This window comes from Bos grunniens, chromosome 11, assembly GCF_055505025.1.
Source record: "Bos grunniens cultivar Pamir isolate PY7600 chromosome 11, Bosgru_T2T1.0, whole genome shotgun sequence".
Lineage (NCBI taxonomy): Eukaryota > Metazoa > Chordata > Mammalia > Artiodactyla > Bovidae > Bos > Bos grunniens.
In genome coordinates this window covers 64,547,730-64,571,597 of record NC_141175.1, presented here as the reverse complement: position 1 = coordinate 64,571,597, position 23,868 = coordinate 64,547,730, and the positions used below count along the sequence as shown (strand labels likewise).

The following is a 23,868-nucleotide window of genomic DNA, read 5'->3' as shown; positions in this document are numbered from 1 at the left end:
TCTCCTATTATTTCCTTAGGATAAGGCCCAAGAAGTGGGACTACAGGGTCAAATAAGCAAACGTTTTTAAGGCTTTTGATGCATGTTGCCAAACTGCTTTCCCAAAGGGTTGTACCAATTCACATTCCAGAGGAGATAAACACTTAACTTTGAAAGCAAAGGGAGTTTTAAAATGTGAGATAAGCCAGCACCTTGTTTAAAGGAACAACTCCTTAAGTTCCCTGCGAAGGCTCTCTGAAAACCCCTGTGAACCCCTGGCTGAGGAAACACCATTCCGCCTTCCTGACTGGCTGGTTAAATTCCCAACGTCCCAGATGTCATTTCATTCACAGTTATAGGAGGGGATTGGGTGGAGTAAGAGGGGAAATGGAAGCATTTGCATGATAATAAACCTGAAACTTAATAATCATGCTTTTACAAAACATGTATATGGTCCTTTCTTGAGGCAGCTTTTCCAGAATTGGATGACCTTCTCCAAGGGGATAAGGATATTTTTCTCTGCCAGATCTTAAGCGAGGGCATTGAAATTATTTCTATACACATACACAAAAAGGAGGGAGCTGAGGTGCAAATATTTAGTCACCCAAAGAGAGAAGAAAAGATAGCATGGTGGCATTAATTATCTAGATAGTATTCAAGGCCAAAAGAAGACTCAGAAAAAGAAATGCTTTTAATTGTTAAAATTCTCCACCCCAATTTGTTATGTGTTGACATAGCCAAAGAATCACTGGCCTATTTTAACCTTTGAACATTTCCATTTTGCTTTTGTAAATTGGGAGAGAGAAAGGAAAAGACTGTTCACAAAGACAATGGGGAAAGGATGGCTAAGGGAGAGAGACAGAAACAGAGAAGGGGGAAAGGCTATTTTAATTCTATTTAGTTACTTGGGTTTTCAAACCTATTAAGCTGGGTCTTCAGAAATGGAATTCAGCTTCACATACAGGCCAGGAAGGGCAGAGCCTGGCTGGTGTGGTTTTAAGAGGCCAAGAAGATTTCAGTATTCTGCCATTATATGAAATGCCTTACGTTAGTCAGGGTAGACCAACTGCTGTAGCAAACAACCCCAGAATCGGTGACCTAACACAATAGAACAGTATTTCTCACTTATATCACAGTTTAACACAGGTTATCCAGAGGGCGGCAGATGGAGGGAGGCCTACCCCACATTGTCATTCAGAGACCCCAGGAAACATGAACTAAACCAAGCCCATACCATTCTCATTCATCTAACTGACAAAATTTGAATTTTTATAACAACTAAAAATAACTGTATATAAATTATGTGATTCAAATAGATTTTAGAAATTATAAAATGGCTGCTCAGAGTTCTGTGCCACCAGAGCATAGAGAGAAGGAAGGCTCAAGTAAGAAAAACTAAGAGTAGAAGTAGAATTAAATAAAAGGGAAGAGACATGAGGGAAGCACTTACATGGCTCTTCAACTCAAAAGAACTTTAGAAGAAATGGGAAGACGAGTCCAAACCCCAGAGAGAAGTTGTCAGATCCCTACAGAGAGTAGCTATTGGCCACAGGGAATAAGTGTGCCAACCGAAGCTTGTTTAGACTCTTACAGCCACTCTCAGAACCCTCCCTCTAAGAATAAATCACCTAAATCAGGATATCTTGGATCCTAGGCATACTCATCTCTTACGGCTCCTGCTTTCTTATGGTCACATGTTTCTCTTATGGTAGCCCAGTCAGAGCATCGGTTTTGGAAGGGAGGTTACTCATTTCTAGGGTGAGGGATGGGAGGATATGTGAGGACTGGTGCAGACACTAACCACGGTCATATCAGACTCACATGGATCATGACTCCTGCACTGGACAGGTGAATGCTGGATGAGGAGACTGTGATGAGCAAGTAACTGTTTCAGGGACATCTGGTACAAGATCTATTAGACCAGAGCCAAACTAGTCTCTGGGATGGAAAGGGTCTTAGTTACACAGGCCTGGATATGGAGCAGAGAAAACGTCTTATCACTTAAAATTAGGATCGACATATATACATTAGTATGAGTAAAATCGGAGAAGGTGATGGCACCCCACTCCAGTACTCTTGCCTGGAAAATCCCATGGACGGAGGAGCCTGGTAGGCTGCAGGCCATGGGGTCGCGCAGAGGCGGACACAACTGAGCGACTTCACTTTCACTTTTCTCTTTCATGCATTGGAGAAGGCAATGGCAACCCACTCCAGTGTTCTTGCCTGGAGAATCCCAGGGACAGGGGAGCCTGGTGGGCTGCCGTCTATGGGGTTGCAGAGTCAGACACAACTGAAGCAACTTAGCAGCAGCAGCAGCAGCATGAGTAAAACAGCTAACTAGTGGGAAGCTGCTGTATAGTACAGGGAGCTCAGCTTGGTGCTCTGTGATGACCTAGAGGGGTGGAATGGGGATAGGAGGGGAGTCCAGGGGGAGGGGATATATATAACATCTAGCTGATTCACTTCATTGTACAGCAGAAACTAACACAACATTGTAAAGCAATTATACTCCAATAAATAAATAAACATTGCTTCAAGGATATAATTCCTGGCATATAAAAATATTCACATTTTTAAATAAAACAATTAAATCAAAAATAAATAAATAAATTTCAACATTTGTCTAACAGAACCCTGAAGAGACTTCCAGGGAATCCTTAATTGCCAAGAGAAACCGGAGTTTTCTAAAATGTTTCTATATCTCTTAGTGACCCCTTCAGTGGCCCTGGTTGAGCAGCACCTTCACACAAAGTGGGTAAACACTGTCCTTCTCAGGGTGACCACCTCGTCCCAGTCTCCCCAGGACTTTGCCAGCTTTGAAACTGTTTCAGCCTCAGGCAAACCAGCACACTTTGTCACCCTGGTTCTTCCTCACAATTCTGTTGACTGTGTCAAGCAGGAGCTGTTTTTTCTAAAAGGACAAACAATTTGGACTGAACCACTGCATCCTGACCTAGAGGAGTGTGGATAGGGGCAGGTGAGGGCCACTGTCTGTGACTCAAGCTCAAAGCAGCAGCATCTGTTCCCTAAGGAGGGGTGACGGGGTTTATAACTTTAGCCTCTAGTCACAGACTTGGGAGGGAGCATGAAGATTATGTAGTATAACCATCTTAGATGGCACATAATGGAGATGGAGACATCTTAAAGAACTCACTAAGCCTACACAGTAGAACAGCCTGGGGCTAAGGCTGTTTTTGCAAGCTGACACTCTCTCTATCACACTGCCTGAGTGTTCCAACTCATCACTAGAACATCCAAGCAACTGAATTAATGGGTCTCAAGGGATGAACCTGGACATTCCTCCCAAACCCATGAGAAATGTTCCCAACAGTCACCACCAGTGACAAAGGAGAGGATGGCGGCTGCAGCTGTCCCCTGGGCAGAAGTGTGGTGGATAAGAGGCGACACCACCTTGAGCCTCCTTGTCCTTCTGGGGCTCCAACCCCAGGCTCCAACCTCTCCTGATCAACATTAGAGCCCCACAGCACTCTCTTCCCATCCTAACTCCTCTGGGTTATTCAGAGCTGGTGAAGAGGTGAAGAGAGGGGGATGGGGTAAGCATGGGGAGTAATAAGTCAATCACCACAACCGCCTCCCTGAGAATCTCTTTTTTAAATTTATTGGCAACTTCTGAGAAGCTGAACAAAATACCTTGCTCAGGTTGACACCCAGAAACATCATGTTTGTCTTCAAAAATCAAGCCAGCAGCCAAGCAACTACTTCTTCAACCAATGAAGCACTTTCTTACAAGTGTCTTACTTTTAAAAGAAACAAAAAGGTTTTGATCACACAGAAAGGAGTCTGTGCAGCTGGTAACACACTCCCCAAGGAAACATAGGGCTTTTAAAATCATTACTCTCACAGCTTTTCCCATTATTATTTCAGATTTATTAAGCCTCAGCTGTCTAGGTATACCTGTAGAAAGGTAATTTGGGTTGGGTATCATTTTAGGAAGCATGTGGAAATTGCCAAAGAGTAATTATTTATATTCTCATCCCTCTAAGTTCTCTTTCTGGACTTGGAAACAAGCACTATTAAGACAGATGGGAGTAACACAAGGCAGGTTACTTCTACCCACTCCGGTACTGGGGGAGTGAAAGGCCATTTTGAGTAGATATATTCAACCCAAAAGGCTGTAACATTGCAAAGTTAAACCATCTATTCCTGGTTATTCTCTCCCAAGACACAACTTGTTCTAAATCTCCTCTCTATTCTCTGTCCCTGCAAATCTTTTCCATGCTCTGAGACCCAGCCTGAGAGTCCCCATGAGACATCTTGCCAAGCCTCTCCAACCCACATCGTTTCTCCCTTTCCTGAAATCAGGTAGCTCTTAAAGTAGCGCTTAACTGAAAAAATGTATTAATATCATGTTTTATTTCAAGAGTTGAGTATGCAGATTACCCCATGTGAAGGCAGCATGTTAGTGGGAAATGCTCCGTATTTGTTGAATGAATGAGGAAATAAGAGCTTGGCTTTTGGAATCAGAAAGACCTGGTTTTATCTCTTACTAGCTAGATGACCCTTATCAAGTCACTTAACAAGTTCAAGCACCAGTTTCTTTATCTGAAGAATGGCAGAGGCTCATTCTACATGGCTACATACTACATATTACATGGCTCAGAGGAGCAAATGAAATACACACAGATGTTCAAAAACAGAGCATGTCCTTTCCCTTTGCCAAGTGTCCAGTGAGATGGCATTCATTTATTCTCCTAACCAGTTTGTATTCCAGAACCTTTCTTTTTTAAACAGAGCTCACACCATATTTTAAACAATGTTCTACCATATTTTGATTAGGACAAAGTATGGCCTATCAGTTGTGAAAACGTTTCCAGAGACCAAGACTGAGGTCTGTAGCTTTTAAAAAGACTCATGGAAGTCACAGTGTAGGTATGTGCTGATGTGCCTTCAAATACGAAATGGAAAAGTCTCAAAACTTATTACAGTTTGGAAAGCGTTTGCATCACCTGCAGCGGCCCTACTGTAGTTCATTGCTATTTTCCTTGAAACACCTCATACTGTATCTGCACGTAGAAAGACACGTAGGCACTTCATCTGTGTTTGTAAACTGAACTATAGCCATGGTTCAGTTTATAAACTGAACACGGTGTTGGGAACGTAACTAGTTGGGGTGGGAGGGAAATGTTTTCAAAGCCATTTAATTCTCTGTGTTCTAAACTACATTTCAGCAAAACACAACTCCCAAAGATCGCCCAAAGCTGCAGCCCAAACAGCCCTGGGCCAAGGATTGTTGAATGGCGGCCTTTAAACCTTGCCTCATAAATACTCCACTCTAATGAACTCATGCCCCCAAACAGCCCCTGAACTGGTCTACTAACCCCAATACACGTTAAATTTATGATTTCTAAACAAGATAAAAGACCCAATTGGATTCATTTCCTTAAAAAAAAAAAAAAAAAGGATTCCATTCCTGACCAAGTTGAGACCCTGAGCTGGCTTATCTGCTACTAGCACCTACTTGTCCATCATTTAGGCAAAACGTTCTTCTATAACTTTCCTGGCATTTTCTTTTTTCTTTTTTTTTTTTGCTATGTGGGTACGTCCCATGCTCTTTATTTTTTTTTAATTTTATTTTATTTTTAAACTTTACATAATTGTATTAGTTTTGCCAAATATCAAAATGAATCCGCCACAGGTATACATGTGTTCCCCATCCTGAACCCTCCTCCCTCCTCCCTCCCCATACCATCCCTCTGGGTCATCCCAGTGCACTAGCCCCAAGCACCCAGTATCGTGCATCGAACCTAGACTGGCAACTCATTTCATACATGATATTTTATATGTTTCAATGCCATTCTCCCAAATCTTCCCACCCTCTCCCTCTCCCACAGAGTCTATAAGACTGTTCTATACATCAGTGTCTCTTTTGCTGTCTCGTATACAGGGTTATTGTTACCTTCTTTCTAAATTCCATATATATGCGTTAGTATACTGTATTGGTGTTTGTCCTTCTGGCTTACTTCACTCTGTATAATAGGCTCCAGTTTCATCCACCTCATTAGAACTGATGCAAATGTATTCTTTTTAATGGCTGAGTAATACTCCATTGTATAGCTTTCTTATCCATTCATCTGCTGATGGACATCTAGGTTGCTTCCATGTCCTGGCTATTATAAACAGTGCTGCGATGAACACTGGGGTACACGTGTCTCTTTCCCTTCTGGTTTCCTCAGTGTGTATGCCCAGCAGTGGGATTGCTGGATCATAAGGCAGTTCTATTTCTATAACTTTCCTGGCATTTTCAAATCAGCTTCCTTCCCTGACTGGTCTGAACCTACTCCTCTCACCACGGCTTGCTCACAGTTATAACTCGGCCATTCACCGATTCTTCCTATGGCTATGCCAGGTGACTTCCTACCTGGCCACTGTGAAGCTGCTTCCTCTGGAGTTACCCTCGCAGGTTCTCCCCTCCAGAGAGAATCACACAGAACCTTAGAGGCAGAAGTGACTTTGGAATTCATCTAGTCATTTTACAGAAAAGAAAACTAAGACCCAGAGAAGAAAACGAACGGAAAAAGCCACGGCTAGAGCCAGGTGTCTTAGCTCTGAATCCAGTGCCCAGTGCCAAGTCATCGGGCACCTAGCCTGAAGGTGTCCTCAGTGGCCCCTCTCCCAGCACACCTTCCAGTCGGATCACCTGGTGAAGTCCAGGGAGGCTGCCTTTGGGGCTGCCAGCCTAGCCTCCAAGCTGTCTGCCCAGATAGGCCACCCTCCTGCCCACTGCCCTGCAGCTGCCAGGTTTGTCTCAGCTGACTTTCCTGCACCTTGTCTCCTCAAGGTCAGACTCCTTGCTTCTGGAATAAAGTGAGATGTACAAAATCCAACAAACCAATCCATCTGGGGAAAGGAGACTCCTCCCAGATAATCTGAGAATGTTAAACAAAGGCCTTCAGAAGGAAATGGCTTTGCTGTCCCAACCTGTATAGTAACTTTAAAAGAAGGCATTTGATCTCTGGGTGATGGAGTCAGCTGCCTGGCCCCCTAAGAGTAAGAGGTAGGAGCTGGCCAGGCCCAGAAGTAGCTGAGAGGAGGCAAATGGTAGGTAAATCCACCTGCTCTCTCAGCCTGAATGTGTCCCCAGCAAAGTCCATTAACAATTCTAGAATCTAGATAATAAAATAAAGTCTAACCTGGGTTTCCTTTGTTCTTTGTCTAGTTTCACTTGCTCAAAGAGGGTTGAGTGTAGAGGCCTTGTAGTGGGCTCTTCAGACCAGAGCTCCGGGTAGGAAATGGCTGCAGTGCCTCAGCTCAGCAGGCCATGTGCAAAAGCACTGGGCATGACACAGTCCAAGATGCCGGCAGGGGGCTGTGTGCAGAGACGCTGCCTCTGGCCCTGGCTTCTGCAGCCATGAGCAGCACAGCTGTGCCAGCCCTTCGAGAACTCAGCCTGCTCCCCTCGGATGAGATCCCTATGCAGCCTCACTTAACGGGAAGAACCTGTGCTCTAGAGCCTGGCTCACACCTCTCCGTTCTCCAATCAACAAAACTTCTGAGCCAAACTGGGTCTCATTCTACTGGCTGCACTGACACCTGGTAGAAGGACCCTTATTGGGACCCAGCTGGAAAGGGCCAGTAACAAATGAAATCACTGAGAACCACAAATCAGTATTATGACCCCAGTGCTCACACTTCTTCCTTCTAGCAAAGGGTCTGCCCTCAATTCCCATCACCTCGCCACAGCAACCTACCCACACGAGCACTTTCAAGAGCCACCTGCTCTCTGTGCCGTGCTCAGTTGTGTTCAACTCTTTGCAACCCCATGGACTATACCCCACCAGGCTCCTCTGCCCATGGATTTTCCAGGCAAGAATACTGGAGTTGGTTGCCATTTCATTCTCCAGGGGATCCTCCCAAACCAGGGATCAAACTCGCATCTCCTGTGTCTCTTGCATTGCAGGCAGATTCTTTACCACTGTGATACCTGGGAAGCCCAAGCCACCCGCTACCCCACACTTAACGCACTGCATCCAGTACCCTCCCACCAAGCACTGAGCATGCGTCTCCCACTGTGCACCAGGAATGGGCACATCCAGAAAAAGCCATATGAAAAATCCCAAGGAAATGCCACAGCATAGGTCCTAATCCCTGCCTGTTCTCCCAGCCAGTTCTGTGGATCCTAACAAACTGCTGGACTTCTCTGGGCCTCCATTAACTCACTGGAGAAATGAGGCTTAATGGGGAGAGATGAAGAAAAACTCTTCAACAAAGGGAAAAACATATTTCAAAGGTATGATTATCTCATTATGTTATTAGTAATAATAAAATTACTTCCTTGCCCTCCTCCTAGACAAATACAAATTTGGACTTCTTTCTGGGAAATCCCCGATTCACAAGTAGCTTGTATGAATTACAAGCTCCTCTCCTCCTGCTTAAATTCTCTTGCAGTTAAGCTCAGTCTGCACCAATTGATGTTTTTATAAATAAGATAAAAAGGGAAGATTTGACCAGGACTCAGACAACAAAATCATTTGGTGAAAACTGAATTGCAGTCATCTGCCTCCATCACCAAGCAAAAACATGCTGCCTACTTTCTCGTAAGCAGGTCACAGCATGATCCCAGAGTGTGGGGTCCTTTGCCTTGGTCTCAGAATGTAACATCAAGCCTCAATTCCTTTGCTTTGTGTGTGTGTGAGAGAGACTCTCAGATGTGAGAAGGAATTACTTTATATATTATATATATATATGTATAATATCCCAGGTGGTACTAGTGGTAAAGAACCCCCCTGCCAATGCAGGAGACTAAAAGACATGCATTCAGTCCTTGGGTTGGGAAGATTTCCTGGAGGAGGGCATGGCAATCCACTCCAGTATTCTTGCCTAGAGAATCCCATGGACAGAGGAGCCTGGTGGGCTACAGTCCATGCTGCTGCTGCTGCTAAGTCACTTCAGTCCAGTCCGACTCGGTGCGACCCCATAGACGACAGCCCACCAGGCTCCCCCATCCCTGGGATTCTCCAGGCAAGAATACTGGAGTGGGGTGCCATTGCCTTCTCCAATGCATGAAAGTGAAAGTGAAATTGCTCAGTCGGGTCCGATTCTTAGCGACCCCGTGGACTGCAGCCTACCAGGTTCCTCCGTCCATGGGATTTTCCAAGCAAGAGTACTGGAGTTGGGTGCCATTGCCTTCTCCAGCTACAGTCCATAGGGTCACAAATAATCAGACACCACTGAAGCAACTTAGCACACATGCATAAGTGTGTGTGTATATCTGTGTATTTTATATATATTTTTAAAGCATATATTGACTTCGCCTCGTCTTTTTTCTTTTTTTACAGGTGCAAAACATAGTGATTCGATATTTTTATACATTACAAAATGATCACCACTCCTTTGCTTTTGAGGCCAGTTCTTGGCCTTTAAGTTCTTAAATCCCAGTGGTGAACAGACAAAAGTCTTGCCTATACTCTGTTTTAGCTCAGTACTCACACATCTTCTGTCCACAGACTTGAGCCTTCAGGGTCTGACAGGCAGGGAATTCTTCAAGCAAAGGCTGTGATTATTCCACCTGTGGTTTAAACGCAGTTTAAAAAGAGAGAGAGAGAATTCTAAACAAACAAGAAATGACCACACAAATTGACAGACCAGGCATTATTTAGAATCTGTCTTCCAGGATCCAGCCCAAGCACCTTTGAAAGCCTGATCTCCACTTTTCCTAACAGGCAGTGTGGGCAATGTGAAACTTTTTAAATGATAAAAGCAGATTTCACAAACCAATAGTAAAGAGCTCGGCCCCTGTAGGGTACATTTTACCTGTTTTGGAATGCCCCCATAAGTTGAAGGGGACCCATTTCTTATGTTTCTTTAATTTTCAGAAATTACTCAGAGGTAAGAATAAATTAGAGGGAGCAGTGACCAGGAAATGTAATGCTTTTTCCCAGTCTCGTCTCCAACAGAAATCTTCTACAAAAGCAAATGGCTCTGAGAAAGGACTGGCATCTAGAAAGTACACCTAACAACAAAATGGACATACATATCAGCTCAGCTTCATGGCTGTTTATCCCACTCCTGGGATAAAACACTTAAATAAATCGGAAATGGACACATCTCCCACCCCAGGGAGGTGCTCCAGGTACACACCTGCAGTGAAAGAAAACCCACCTTTCTCCAACTGAAGCTGTCTGGGGTGTTGACCTGCCGTAGCCTCAGCGCTCCCTCCCACACGCCCTTCTGCCCCGGGTCGGCCGCAGAGCCCTGGGCCCAGCACCTGTTTCCAGGCCCTTTCTTTTCCCTCGGCTTGCTTCCATTTCCATGCCTTTGTCTCTCCCACACCAGCCCTACCCTTTACCCTGTGCTTTCTCTGCTTGCTTTGCCCCCTCTTTTATTTCTTCTTATTTTGTTGTTGTTTTATATTTGAGTTGTGTTTGCCTGCTTTTTTGTGGTAAAATATGTATATAACATAATATTTAATATTTCTCATTTTAACCATGTGTAAGTGTACCATTCGGTGGCATTAACTACATTCACAATTCTGTGTGCCCATCACCACCATCCATCTCTAGAATTTGTTCATCATCTCCAATCTAAACTCTGTGCCCATTAAACTACTCCCTTCTCCCCTCCCACCAGCCCCTGGCAACTTGTATTCTGCTTTCTGTCTCTGTGATTTTGCCTTTTGTAGGTACTTCATATAAGAGAAATCGCACAACATTAGTCCTTCTGTAACTGCCTTGTTTCACTAAGCATAATGTTTTCAAGCTCCATCCACATTGTAGCGTGTGTCAAAACCTCATTTCTTTCCATGGTTGAATAGTATTCCATTGTGTGTATATACCACATTCATTTATCAGTTCATCTGGGAGGGACACTTGGGTTGTTTCCACTTTTTAGCTATGGTGAGTAATGCTGTTGTGAATGTGGGTATACAGATATCTGTTTGAGCCCCTGCTTTCCATTCTTTTGGATGTATACATAGGAGTAGAATGCTGGACCAGATGGTAGCTACCTAGCACTGATGAGATGCTTCCAAAGTTTGCCCCAGGAGAGGGCACTGAAGCAACTTGTTACCTTGGAGGCAGGAAGAAGCAAAGCAGAGAATGTGAATGTGTCAAAGAAACAGTGGGCTATAGATCTTGCTATATGCCATCTTCACAAAGCACTGAAACATCTACCCTGGGACTTGACATCTAACTAACTGTGTGATCTCCGATAAGCTCCCCAAACTGCTCTGAGCCCCAGTTTCCTTGTCAGTAAAACGGAGGTAACACACCTGTCCAGCTTGCATCGTGCTAAGTGCTGCTTTGAGCATCAAATGAGAGAAAGCTTGTGAACTGTTTTGTAGGCCAATAATTACACAAATGTAGTGGTAACGGTAATAAGAAAATGACTGGAAGTCTAAACAGAATTACAGACCTCCATAAACTACACGTGCCTCCTCCAAAGACCCGGAGCTGCCTCCCCAGAGAGTCGGTGCTATCATTTAAGCATTTCTCTCAAGTGCTCAGGAATCGTTCCTTCTGATTCCACATGACAGAGTCACCCAGGGCTCTCCCTCCCAAAGGAAGCATCTGGAGAGGTGGATCCTCAAAGGCCACACATGAACTGAATCTAAAACCTGGGTCTGAACTATTGGGAAAATATGAGCGCTTTAATCCACACATTTGAAAGCATTAATTAATGATCCCATCCCTGCTGCTTCCTCAGTCCCCTGTCCATCAGTCTGATGGTGTAATCTGAACTTTGAGAGCCTCATGAAAAATATCTTCTTTGCTTTTAAAAAATATAAGAAAAACATAAGTAAGGTACTCACTCCAGAGACCTGGATACACGTGGATAACATGTGGAAAATCCATCCTGGGAGAGGAAGTTATTCCACCATAGGTCTTCTCGGCCCTTCAAACAGGCTGCTTATGTCTGGGCGTCTCTACAGAGAATGGTATGGAGGCACTGTGCTTGCTCCAGGGAAAGTCATAAAGTGCGGGACAGGCAAAGGTGGAGAAACAAGACATTTAAATACAATGTTCCATTTAATAAAGCCCTAGGAGTCAAACTCCTGGTATATGAAATAATCTGGGTTTAAAAACAAAAAACAAAACCATTGTTGAATAATGCAAACTTGAGCTATGGCCTTTGCAGCTGCAGGACTAAAATACTTCCTTCAAAGGCTTCATTCCTCTTGCTCAGGGTGGGGTAAACTAGGCCCCACTCATAGCTAAGAGTGGAGTCTTCAAAATCCATGTTCAGCAGCCAGCCCTCTTCTCTAATTTAGCTGAGTTTAGTTGAGTCTGTTGGCCTAGCCAAACAAGCCAGGCCCATCTCCTCACCTGTCCAGACTTGAGGATTGATTGGCTGGTTATTCTTTTTTTTATTTTTATTTATTTGGCTGTGCTGGGTCTTAGCTGTGGCACACAGAATCTTTTATTGTGGTGTGTGGGGTCTAGCTCCCTGACCAGGGATGGAACCTCCATGGAGTCTTAGCCACTGGACCTCCAGGGAAGTCCCTGGCTGGTTATTCTTTAACTTGTTCACGCTTCTGTGTTACCTCAACCCAACATTTGCTGTGTAAGCATTTTCTCTCCTAATTGTGTTATGAAGGATTTTCCTCTTATTAAAGGAATTTGAGGTGTTGGCAGGCTAGTTGGAGCAGAGTTAGTCCAAGAAGCCCCTGAGATCACTGAAGGCTTACCCAGCCAGCTTCCAGGTCGGCAAGTTTAACCATCCACGGTGGCCTGGGCGTCCCTGCCCTCCACCCTTTTCCTCTCCTCCCTGTCTCCCTAACTTCCACTTCAAGGAGGTTACTGGCAGCCTATTCCTGGAGAAGGCCAGGCAGGGCCAGACCACCCTTATGTTCAAAGCTTCTTCTAGAGCTTCCGCCAACCCCTTTGTGCTCCCATGGGCTGGATGCCTCTTCCTCCCCACCCAACATCCAGGTGACCTTAATAGTATCTAAGGTAGTGTTTAACAGTGTATTATGCTTGTGCCCTGACACATCCAATGTATCCCTATGCTTCCTATGATATTTTCTTCCCTCTAGTCATAAAGATTTGACTCTTTCCGTACATGTATGTTAAGTCACTTCAGTCCTGTCTGATTCTTTGCGACCCCATGGACTGTAGCCTGCCAGGCTCCTCTGTCCATGGGGTTCTCCAGGCAAAAATACTGGAGTGGGTTGCCATATCCTCTTCCAGGGGATTTTCCCAACCCAGGAATCAAACCCATGTCTCTTACATCTCCTGCATTGGGAGGCGGGTTCTTTACGACTAGCACCACCTGGGAAACCCCATCAAAAAAAAAAAAAAGCAATTAGATGTTTGGAGGACTCTTTCTTCATTATACAAATCCAACATGGTAGAGGTGAAACGGGGGGCTCACGCTGTAGATCACAGCATGGGGTTGGTCATACTTCTCAAAAGTCAATGCAGACTATGACTCGGTATCTCTGGGGTGGGGCTGCAGGTTGTACATTTCTACCAGGCTCGAGGTGATGCCCAGTCCCTGTAACAGCACTCTGATCCACAGATAGCACTTTGAGTCTTGAGGGGAGAGCTCCCTACCTGCAGAGTCCCCAGGTGAGGAAAGTGGTGAGAGGAAGGGAAAGCTAAGGACCAGTTTTCCCATCTGTCGAGTCCCACAGGAATGGCTACCTGGAAGATGAGGGTACAGCCTCGCCATGTCAGCTTGAGAGGGAAGCATAGTTCACCTATTCAGGGCGGGGGTGGTAGTGGCAGCAGTGGCAGGAAGTCCAAGAACACCCTGCAGGCTGTTTGTGCCACCCAAGGAAAGAGGAACTGACCTTTTTCTCATGGGGAAGTGCATCTTCTCTGCTCCAAACCACAGGCTCACAACCCTACTAGTTCGAGTGAAGTTCCTGCGATGACCACTGGGCGTGGGCCTGCCTCTTCTGGCCCCCACCCACCAGAGTTCCCTCCCCACTGGCTTGGCTGACCCCTTCTGCTCCCCTGCTGGAAGACCCAGGCATCCCACACAGGAGCAAGCCCCGCTGGCCTTCCCTTGCCAATGTGGTGCCTCTAAGTCCAAACCTGAAAAGGAAAGCTGTGTATACGGACACTTAAATTGGATCCTTGCAATTATCTTTCAATCCTGGCTTGCCCTGTGCTTCTTTATCACTTTTTTTTTTTAATAGCTGAAGTTACTCACCCTCCTTTCAAGTAGACTGTGCAAAAGGCATAGGCCAACTTCTGATATATTCCCACAAGCAAAATTAAATACCAGTAACATGTGTTTTAGTGAATTGGGTCCCTCAATTTGCATCTTCTAATAAGGATGTTATCATACTGGTTTATAGCTCAGCTCTTTAGTTTTTATCTCTCTGGGGCTAGATTCCCCCTCATGAGTTCAATGTAAGACTATGAAGTAATGCAATTTTTAAAATGCTTTTCTTCTGTGTTAACATTAACACCCTTATGAGTGAAAGGGTTTTACTCTCCAAAGTGTACAGAATGTTTGCATTCACTGGAGGAAGGGGCGGGATATCAGCCTTAGTGATATCTGTGGCTGCTCCTAAGTGGAAGGAGTTGAGTCAGTAATCCAGTCTGCCACTGCAAAAAAAGGCTTTTTCACCTCTTTGCGTGGAGACATAATCTCTGGTGTGCTCATTCCCTTACATTTAGATTAATTATAAAACATTGTCACCAGAATATTAAAGTAATGTTTAATACACAGAAGGGAATAAGGTATTCTGGAAAATGCATAATTTCTCTATGATGATTTTGCCAGTTGCATGCAATATGATCTTTTGATTGCCAGCTATAGAAATATTGTGACTAAGCTTTCACTAGCTTTTTATTTTTGCAACCATCCTGTCATAGCACTTTGAAAACTGTAAGCTTGGCCCATCAAAAAAAAAAAAAAAAACTAAGGGTGCCCATGCTAGAGAGTTCTCTCGGCTTAGTTCCTGAAGTGGGTGGTGAGAGGGGAGGGTTTTGCAGTGTACAGGGGCAACTTCCGCTTCACCAGTGCTAACACAGCTGGGGGGAGTGAGGGAGTGACCCCCACTCTCTGCAGAAACCCAACATACACACACACACACACACATATTCTCTCTGCATCCCTTGAAGGTTGTCCACATTCCTAAATGGAAATCTCAAGTCCTCTTGGTTGCTTCAGATTTTCCAAGCTTCACTGCAGCCACATACCCAGGAGGGATCGGCTGAATCAACACAGAGCAGCCACAGCAAGTGGAATGTTCCTTGCCAGCAGTGGCTGAAGTGGGACCGACACTCCTCGGGGGGACCACTCCTGGGGATTGGTTACCTCAGCCATCTCCCTCTAGGTCACTCGGCTCCATCCTTGGCTGTGTTGGTTAACAACCAAGTGTGGTTACCAGCGGAGGGCTCTTGTCCTTCGAGGTCTCACATCTGGTCTCTGCAGGTGAAACTTTTCCACTTTAAAAATAACTTTTTTTAAATAATAATGAAAGCAGAAGGAGCATTCCAGCCCCTACACCTTCCCATGAACCCTTGCCAGGTAGGTCGGTATTCCCATTCCTCCATCACACCACCCAGGGCGCTGGTAGAATTCTTTGGGCTCTTTAAAACTGAAATGAATTTTTAAATATGCATTCCGTTCATCCATGCCACCTAACAGCAATACACCCAACACCTGTCATCTTGTTTCCGTTCTCATCAAGGCTTCCTAAGCCTCCCTGACCCCCACCCTCTGCTCTTCAAAAATATACTCAATGCAGATATGAAAAACTAAGCCCTCTCACCCCAAAAGGCTCTGAGTCTGGAGGCTTAATTACCTCTCCATTTGCAACACGGAGGCCCCTTGGGTCAGAATTAAATGTGATTTCCAGTAGGAGAGGGGATAAGTTTACTCCGCTCCTGCCCATCCCACATCTGTTCTGTAGACACAATGACTCCGTACGCCAGGAAAGGATAAACCCAGCTTCCCTAGCCCAGCTCTGTCGCCTTGACCTTTAACTCCTGAAGAAGAGAGGTGGGAGCCCAGAGCGAATACAGTTTCTGAAGATAAGACTCTGGAAACCTGGGAGTGATGAATATCAGAGATCAAAGCCCAATCATGTCCTTGAGACCATCACAGTCATTATAGACAAGGTGTGTTTTCCTGTCTGTATGAGTGTGGACAGGCAGCCCGCATAAGACATGAGTGTGCTTATGTTGTAAACAGGAGTATACGTAAGGAACTGGAGGTGAAACTGCACATATGCACAAGCTTCCTGTACAGACACCGTCATTCTGACTCCCAGGGAAAATAGAAAGGGCAATTGTATGCCAACTATTAAACAATTGTATGGACACCTGAGTTTCCTAACCAAGTACACATGATTTTCAGCCATTATTTTACTAAGGTGTCAACAAGGAAGAGGAGATGTTTAGCTCGAGAAGGGAGCTTTGTCCTCTGCTCCATGGGCTGCACCACACATAGGCCTTACTTTCCTCCCTGGTCCCCATCAAGGTCTACTGGGAATACTTAACTTTTCCCATTATACTTAATTTCAGTGGGAGGGGAGACGCAGGCCATACTGGTAATATCAAAATGTTCTCAGATGTCAGGGGAAGGTTTCCATGTGTGTTGAACCCCTTTGGGAAGCTCCCGACCACTCTCTTAGCCTGTATTCACATCCTGACAATCTTCCTGAGAGGTGGGGCCAGGGCCAAGGCTTGTGGCTGTAGACAGGTCATAGGAATGGGGAGGGGACTCTGGGAGAAACAATGATGACAAGGAGAATCGGAAACCCAGTGCCAAAAATTATTCTTTATATGCCTTAGATGTCCTGATTTATGACACCAGACAGTCATAGACCAGTCCTGCTTCTAGAAGGAACAGAATGCCAGGCAAGAGATATGAGGCATGGAAGGATATTAGATTATATGACTGCAATACAAAAATACAAAGGTCCCTGTTTTTGAAATATAAACTCCAATAGAGTGAAGCCCCAGCTTGTTCAGCCTTACTTTATACAGAGAACATTTCACTGATTCCAGGTAAACATGCTTGCTTACTTTCAATTCCTACCTTCATTATGAAACTCATCTAATTTTGTGGCCAAGTGGCAATTAAATCTTATTGTTATGGGACATAGCATGTATCAACAAGCAGGCTGCAAAGAAAAAAAGCAACATAATATAACTTATACAAGTAGTCAAGAGAATGAAAAATTTCATAAATCTTCCACCTAAAAGAGGAAAGTCCTTGGAGCCTCCTCTTGTAGCTTTCTGTTCTTTTTCCAGTTGAGTTCATCATTGTGTTGAGATGATGGTAAAGTGTTAAACGCTCCATGAGACCTGATGTTTTCAGTTTGTATTATAAACGCAGTCTGTCTCTGGGAACTAACTGACCTGCTTGGCTTCAAGGTCTTCATCTTTATTCCCTTCATTGGGTAGGTCTCTATCAACAGTCATTATATAAGGAAGACTTTTTGTGGGTTTCCACTGCTCTAACTAGGGCAAGTGGGGATTTAGATATACCACTGAACAATGTGATCATTGCCCACTTGAATGTGATAAGGATGACTACATAATCTGACACAATACTATACTCACAGCAGAGTCCTTCCTCTAGGAAATTGCCAACACCTTCAAGGATCATGTCTGACTAGTCTCTTGGTCTCTGAGTTCCCTGCCAATCCATTCCATACCTGGTTACACTCTTCCTAAGACTTTTCTATGGGCATAATTTTGAAAGACTTGTTATTGACTATAACGCAAACCCCTTAAGCCTATCGTTAAAGCCCCTCCACAAAATGGCTCCAGATTAGTTTCCAACCTTATTTTCCATGATTTTCATAGAAAACCTTTTTTTTTCCTGCCTCACTGGTCTACCTATTGCCCTCTAAGCATCACAACAGTACCTTGAATTGACTTGCCCTCATCCTTTCTCTTCATCATCTAAATCCTAGCCTACTTTTGATGACCAACCAAAAGCTCAACATCTTTGTGAGTCCTAAAGAAATTATCTTCCTTTACATTGCTACAGTTCGTATCTCACTTCTGAATTAATCCTATCATACCTTTTAGTTATTAATTACTTATTATTTGCTTTTATGTTTATAGTCTTATCCCTCACATTAGGACCAGGAATAGGGTGTTATAATTTGGGGGGTATCTTTTTAAAATTATTTATTTGTTTGTTTTTTGGTTTTCTGCATCTTTGTCGCTGAGAGCGGCTTTCTCTAGACACAGCGAGCCAGGGCTACTCCTCCTGGCGGTGCACAGGCTTCTCATTGAGGTGGCTTCTCTTGTTGCAGAGCACAGGCTCTAGATACCCGGGCTCAGTAGTTCCAAGGCACGCGGATCTTCCCAGTCCAGGGATTGAACTTGTGTACCCTGTACTGGCAGGCAGATTCTTATCCACTGTACCACCAGGGAAGTTCTATAGTTTTTATAGTTATCCACGGTGCCTAGAACTTCACCTTGCACATTGTAGGTAGAGAAAACCAGCTTATCTGATGTTGATGTTCTGAGAGAGACTGTAGGACTGCATGTAGGAGAAGTAAAGATGTCTTTGTCATGCTCCATTTAGATTACATTAGATGTAAATAATCAGTTACAGACAGCTCAGGCGGTTGAATACCTGGACGTATCCCTTTATAGGTCACTTATCTTTGATCCCAGAACAAGAACTGTGTTTCTATTACTCCCTCCTTCTAAATTACCTGCTGTTATTTTTTCCCAATAAGATAGGGCCAGATGAAGAAACATCAGTGTATACTCATCTCCACCACTTGAAAACAACTTTTAAGTGTGCATCCTATAGGTAAGGTATAAAGAATATCATTCTCATTCATTTGGGAGCTCTGAAGCCCCTTGCCTGGGACTGCTGTCTACGCTGGCAAAGTGAATTATATATTAGCATTTTAAAAGGCTCACTGTTCTCACCACATCAACTCAACTAAGACTAGTTATTTAGGAGGATTCTAATTAATTTAATTCTCCACTGGTGGCCATTTCTGACAGGCAACGACTGTGCCTTTTACCTCTTTGCCTCCTTTCCCAGCACTTAGCTCTGTAGGTTGCTTGTAGCAGGGACCTAATAAATATTTGTTGATTGAACAATGAATGAGCCTTACTGCAGATGCATGAGTGAATTCCTCAGATATGCCTAACAAAATCAAACTCATCTTCCCAGCACCAAGGACAGATAGAAATGCAAGCACCGTGGGAACTACTGACACTGACCTTGCTCAGTAGGTAACAGAACCAGAACTCAGTCAGCAAAGCCATTTTGAACACACTTCCTAATCAGTTTAATTAGCATTGTTTTCATATTATTTTCATATGATACCCCCAACCGTGGCATTACATATGATGACAAATCTGTAGAATGAGCTAGTCCCTGGAGGCCCGTATCTACGTAGAGGTTAAGAGGATTCCAGAGTGAGGATTCACAGCAGCAGTACCAATGGTATAACCTTGGACAGGTCATTTTAGTGTCTCTAATGCCAGGAGAAATATCAAAAACCTCAGATATGTAGATGAACCACCCTTATGGCAGAAAGTGAAGAGGAACTAAAAAGCCTCTTGATGAAAGTGAAAGAGAAGAGTAAAAAAGTTGGCTTAAAGCTCAACATTCAGAAAACGAAGATCATGGCATCCGGTCCCATCACTTCATGGAAAATAGATGGGGAAACAGTGGAAACAGTGTCAGACTTTATTTTTTTCAGCTCCAAAATCACTGCAGATGGTGATTGCAGCCATGAAATTAAAAGACGCTTACCCCTTGGAAGGAAAGTTATGACCAACCTAGATAGCATATTCAAAAGCAGACATATTACTTTGCCAACAAAGGTCCATCTAGTACAGGCTATGGTTTTTCCTGTGGTCATGTATGGATGTGAGAGTTGGACTGTGAAGAAAGCTGAGCACCGAAGAATTGATGCTTTTGAATTGTGGTGTTGGAGAAGACTCTTGAAAGTCCCCTGGACTGCAAGGAGATCCAACCAGTCCATCCTGAAGGAGATCAGTCCTGGGTGTTCATTGGAAGAACTGATGCTGAAGCTGAAACTCCAATACTTTGGCCACCTCATGCGAAGAGCTGACTCATTGGAAAAGACTCTGATGCTGGGAGGGATTGGGGGCAGGAGGAGAAGGGGACGACAGAACATGAGATGGCTAGATGGCATCACTGACTCGATAGACATGAGTTTGAGTGAACTCCAGGAATTGGTGATGGAAGGGAGGCCTGGCGTGCTGCAATTCATGGGGTCACAAAGAGTCAGACACGACTGAGCAACTGAACTGAACTGAAGCTTCAGTAAAACAGGAATAATAGTGGTAGCTGTCCCCACAAGGTGGTTATAAAGAAGACATAAGAACAAGAACGTGCATGGAAAACTCTTATCGTGGGACTTCTCTGGTTGTGCAGTGGTTAAGAATCCACCTTGCAGTGCAGGGTAAGCTGGTTCAGTCCCTGATTGGGGAACTAAGTTCCCACATGTCATGGAGCAAATAAGCCAGTGCACCATGACTAGAGAGCTCAAGTGCTGTAACTAACACCCAAGGCAGCCAAAGAAATCAATTAAATATTTTCATAAAAAAAGAAAACCCTCCTTGTTATTCCCAGAACATAGTAAATTCCCAATAAACATTAACTGGTATATCATTTCTACTTTGACCTATGTTCCGCTCTTTACCAGGCAAAATAGCTGAGGATAATAAGAGTTAGGTGTTCAATCAGACGTCACATTTTGGACATGGCCTGGCCTTCAGTCTCCAGGCACCAGAAGACATGTGGTGCTTTGCAACCCTTGGTTAGATGCACAAAGTCTGTGGAAGAAGGCTGTCCTCCAAAGCTACCCTCCAGCAGAGTGAGGGGTAGAGAGGGACCTCCAACTTTAAGATGCACTAAAGTTATAAAACTCACCTGAGCATTGCAAATGCAACCATCTCCAAAATTTGAACATTTTAAAAACATGACAGCTTTAGAGTTCAAACAAAAATCATTACAGCTTTTTTTTTTCTGTGACATAAACTTATTTTAAAAATGGGTCTGCTAACCAAAGGCAAAGAAAAAAAGACTCTTAAGATGGACCGCAACCCCACATCCCACAGTCATCAAGACTGGTTGTCAGTACCCCTCATCCTATGTGGAGTCCAGAGTATTCATACTGTTGTGAACGTTCTGTGCTGCTGGGTGAAAGGAGGTAGGAAGCAGGGTGTGTCCTTCCTTCTTTAGAGGAAGAAATAGGCCTTGAATGGGGTCAAGTACAGAGGGAGGACACCAGGTGGGTGAGCAAGGCAAAGATAAAGCCAGGATTACAACCCAGAATTGCCAACTCAGAGACCAGCACTTTTCATCAGCCTGGATCAAAACTACCAGGAGTCCATCCCTGATCCATCACCATGTCAGAAGGGAAAAAAAATGCACTCTGGACGTGGGCTTCCCCGGGGGCTTAGGGGTAAAGAATCCACCTGCAATGCAGGAGATAAAGGTTCGATCCCTGGGTCAGGAAGATCCCCTGGAGGAGGCGACCCCACTCCAGTATTCTTGCCTGCAGAATCCCATGAACAGAGGAGCCTGGAGGGCTACAGACTATGGGTCGCAAAGAGTTGGACACTCTGAAGCAACTGAGCACACGCACACACACACTGGAAGAAGCTGAAAAATGAAAAGAACTCCACATATAAGGCAAGGTGGCTCTCAGCAAATCCATAAAAGGTGACCCCTTTAAAAGAAAACCTCTCGTGTTTCTGGGTTCTGAGCTTTGAGAGAGCTGTTGCTCCAAAGAGGAGTATTTGCACTTTCATTTTTCCCCTTAGTATAGGGAAGCCAGCAACAGGTAAAATCAGGCACTCTGAAAAAGAGCATGAGCAACAACACATCTTAGCACCAAAGGGAGAGAATTTTCACTCACATCTCCCTAGGCTTGCTTTCTGTGTGCCTGAGAAGAGAGGACAAATCGCCAGGGAGAGAGGAGTAGAAGGGACAACAGAAGTTCCCATTTTGCGTTACCATTTCAGGAAATTCAGGGAACTATCATCAAGGGAAAAAATTAGGCAAATTACTTCCTCTCAGACCATCCTCAACAGGGATATTTGATTTGCTGTTGCTCCGTGAGGCTTCCTGCCGTCCTGCTCCTATTTCAGGGATGGCTCTGCCCATGCAGGCTCTAACAGCTGCTGTGCACTGTAGTTGCAGTCCTATGGGTCTCGAGACATTCAAAGTCAACCCATGTCCATTCAAAGAAGTAAATGTGAATCAAAGGATGGCTGGCAAGAAAAGAAATGGCAGTAGAAGACCTGAACACAGCAGATCTAATAATACGTTGAGACAGAATTTGTACATCTCCACACAGAGCCAGGAGGGCTTCCCAGGTGGCTCAGTGGGAAAGAATCTGCCTGCAATGCAGGAGACGTGGGTTTGATCCCTGGGTTAGAAAGATCCTCTGCAGAAGGAAATGGCAACCCATTTCAGTATTCTTGCCTGGAGAACCCCAAGAACAGAGGAGCCTGGCAGGCTACAGTCCATGAATCCATGCCAAGTCGCTTCAGCTGTGTCCGACTCTTTGCGACCCTATGGACTAGAGGGGGACCCCGCCAGGCTCCTCTGCCCATGCGATTCTCCAGGCACAAATACTGGAGTGGGTTGCCATGACCTCCTCCAGGGGATCTTCCTGACCCAAGGATCAAACCTGCGTCTCTCATGTTTCCTGCAAGTGTATTCTTTACCACTAGAGCCATCTGGGAAGCCTAGGCCACAGTTCATGGGGTCGCAAAAGAGTTGGACATGACTTCGCAATAAACAACAAAAACAGAGCCAGGAACCCCTGATCAAAGTGGGCAGTGACTTAAGATTTCACTTTGCACAGAAAAAGACTGTGCAGCCTAAATAGCATTAGTAAGTGGAATAACCTTCACAACTCAGAGCTGTATACCATTTCAGTCAACCCTCCATGTAGTTCATTGCTCTCTCACCATCTTTGAACTCAAAATTAAATATCCCTAGTAACAGAGTTCAGGTCATGCTATTGGCCATTTGAATTCTCTAACTGGATGCGACGAGGCCATGAAATGCAAATTAGGTGGGCGTTTCCCTTAAATCTTGCCTAGAGAATGGAACAGATTGTGAGATCTATTTAAGACATTTGAGATGAATTTGGTTTGGTGAGTAGCTTTTTTTTATGCCCTTTAAACTTTAAATGCTGTCTCCCAGCGATTCGTGGGTCCTAAGTTCATTTCTACCATCAGAGGGGTGGATTAAAGGAGGAGTCTTTCCAGGTAGTGACCTCAATGCCCCCTGTCATCAGGATGCCGTTTAGAAATCCTTGAAATATGGGACACACTTACATACTCCCCACTAGGACTGGCACCAAAACAAGCTTTTGATTTCATTCTTAAGTCCTTCTGTAATGCACACTTTTTCTGCCATTCCTGCTTCTGAATTTAGTAGGTCACAAGGGAAAGATTTGCAGCTTGAATTCCTTTGCACAGGAGCTGCAGGCTTGGGTTCCAATTCTGGCTCAGCCACTAACTGTGTGGTTTCAAGCTTGGCTCTCACTATTTTCAAGCTGTGTGATCTTAGGTCCTTCACTTAATCTTTAGGCCTCTGTTGCCCTGGTCTGTAAAATGAATGATTGCTGTGGTTCCTTTTGAGCTTTAGTCTATTCTTGTCCTACCGAAGTTTTAGAATCACTGGGAAAATTGATACTGTCATGTCTGTAAAAGTGCCCTATGAAAGTCTGAAAGTGTTAGTCACTCAGTCGTGTCCCACTCTTTGCCACCCCATGGACTGTAGCCCCGCCAGGCTCCTCTGTTCATGGGATTCTCCAGGCAAGAATACTGGAGTGGATTGCCATGCCCTCCTCTAGGGGATCTTCCAGACCCAGGGATCGAACCCAGGTCTCCTGCAGTGCAAGCAGATCCTTTACCATCTGAGCCTCCAGGGAAGCCTAAAAGTGCTCTACAAATCTTAATTATTTCCTGGGAGTATTTTTTTTTAAATATAAAG

At 44.5% G+C, this 23,868-nt stretch overlaps 1 long non-coding RNA gene across 10 annotated transcripts in view; it reads right to left on the bottom strand.

Annotated features, from left to right (window-relative positions):
* LOC147363259 (uncharacterized) overlaps positions 1-11,969 on the bottom strand; it is a 408,991-nt gene extending 397,022 nt beyond the window's left edge. For 2 of the 10 annotated variants that reach the window (XR_015135899.1, XR_015135904.1), the window contains exon 1: positions 7,131-7,426. This is a non-coding gene — a long non-coding RNA (uncharacterized LOC147363259). Of the gene's footprint in view, positions 1-7,130; positions 7,431-9,426; positions 9,506-11,746 lie in introns of those variants that run through there. The other 8 variants (XR_015135905.1, XR_015135907.1, XR_015135898.1 and 5 more) reach the window with 7 other exon arrangements.
* Positions 11,970-23,868: the final 11,899 nt, after the last annotated feature.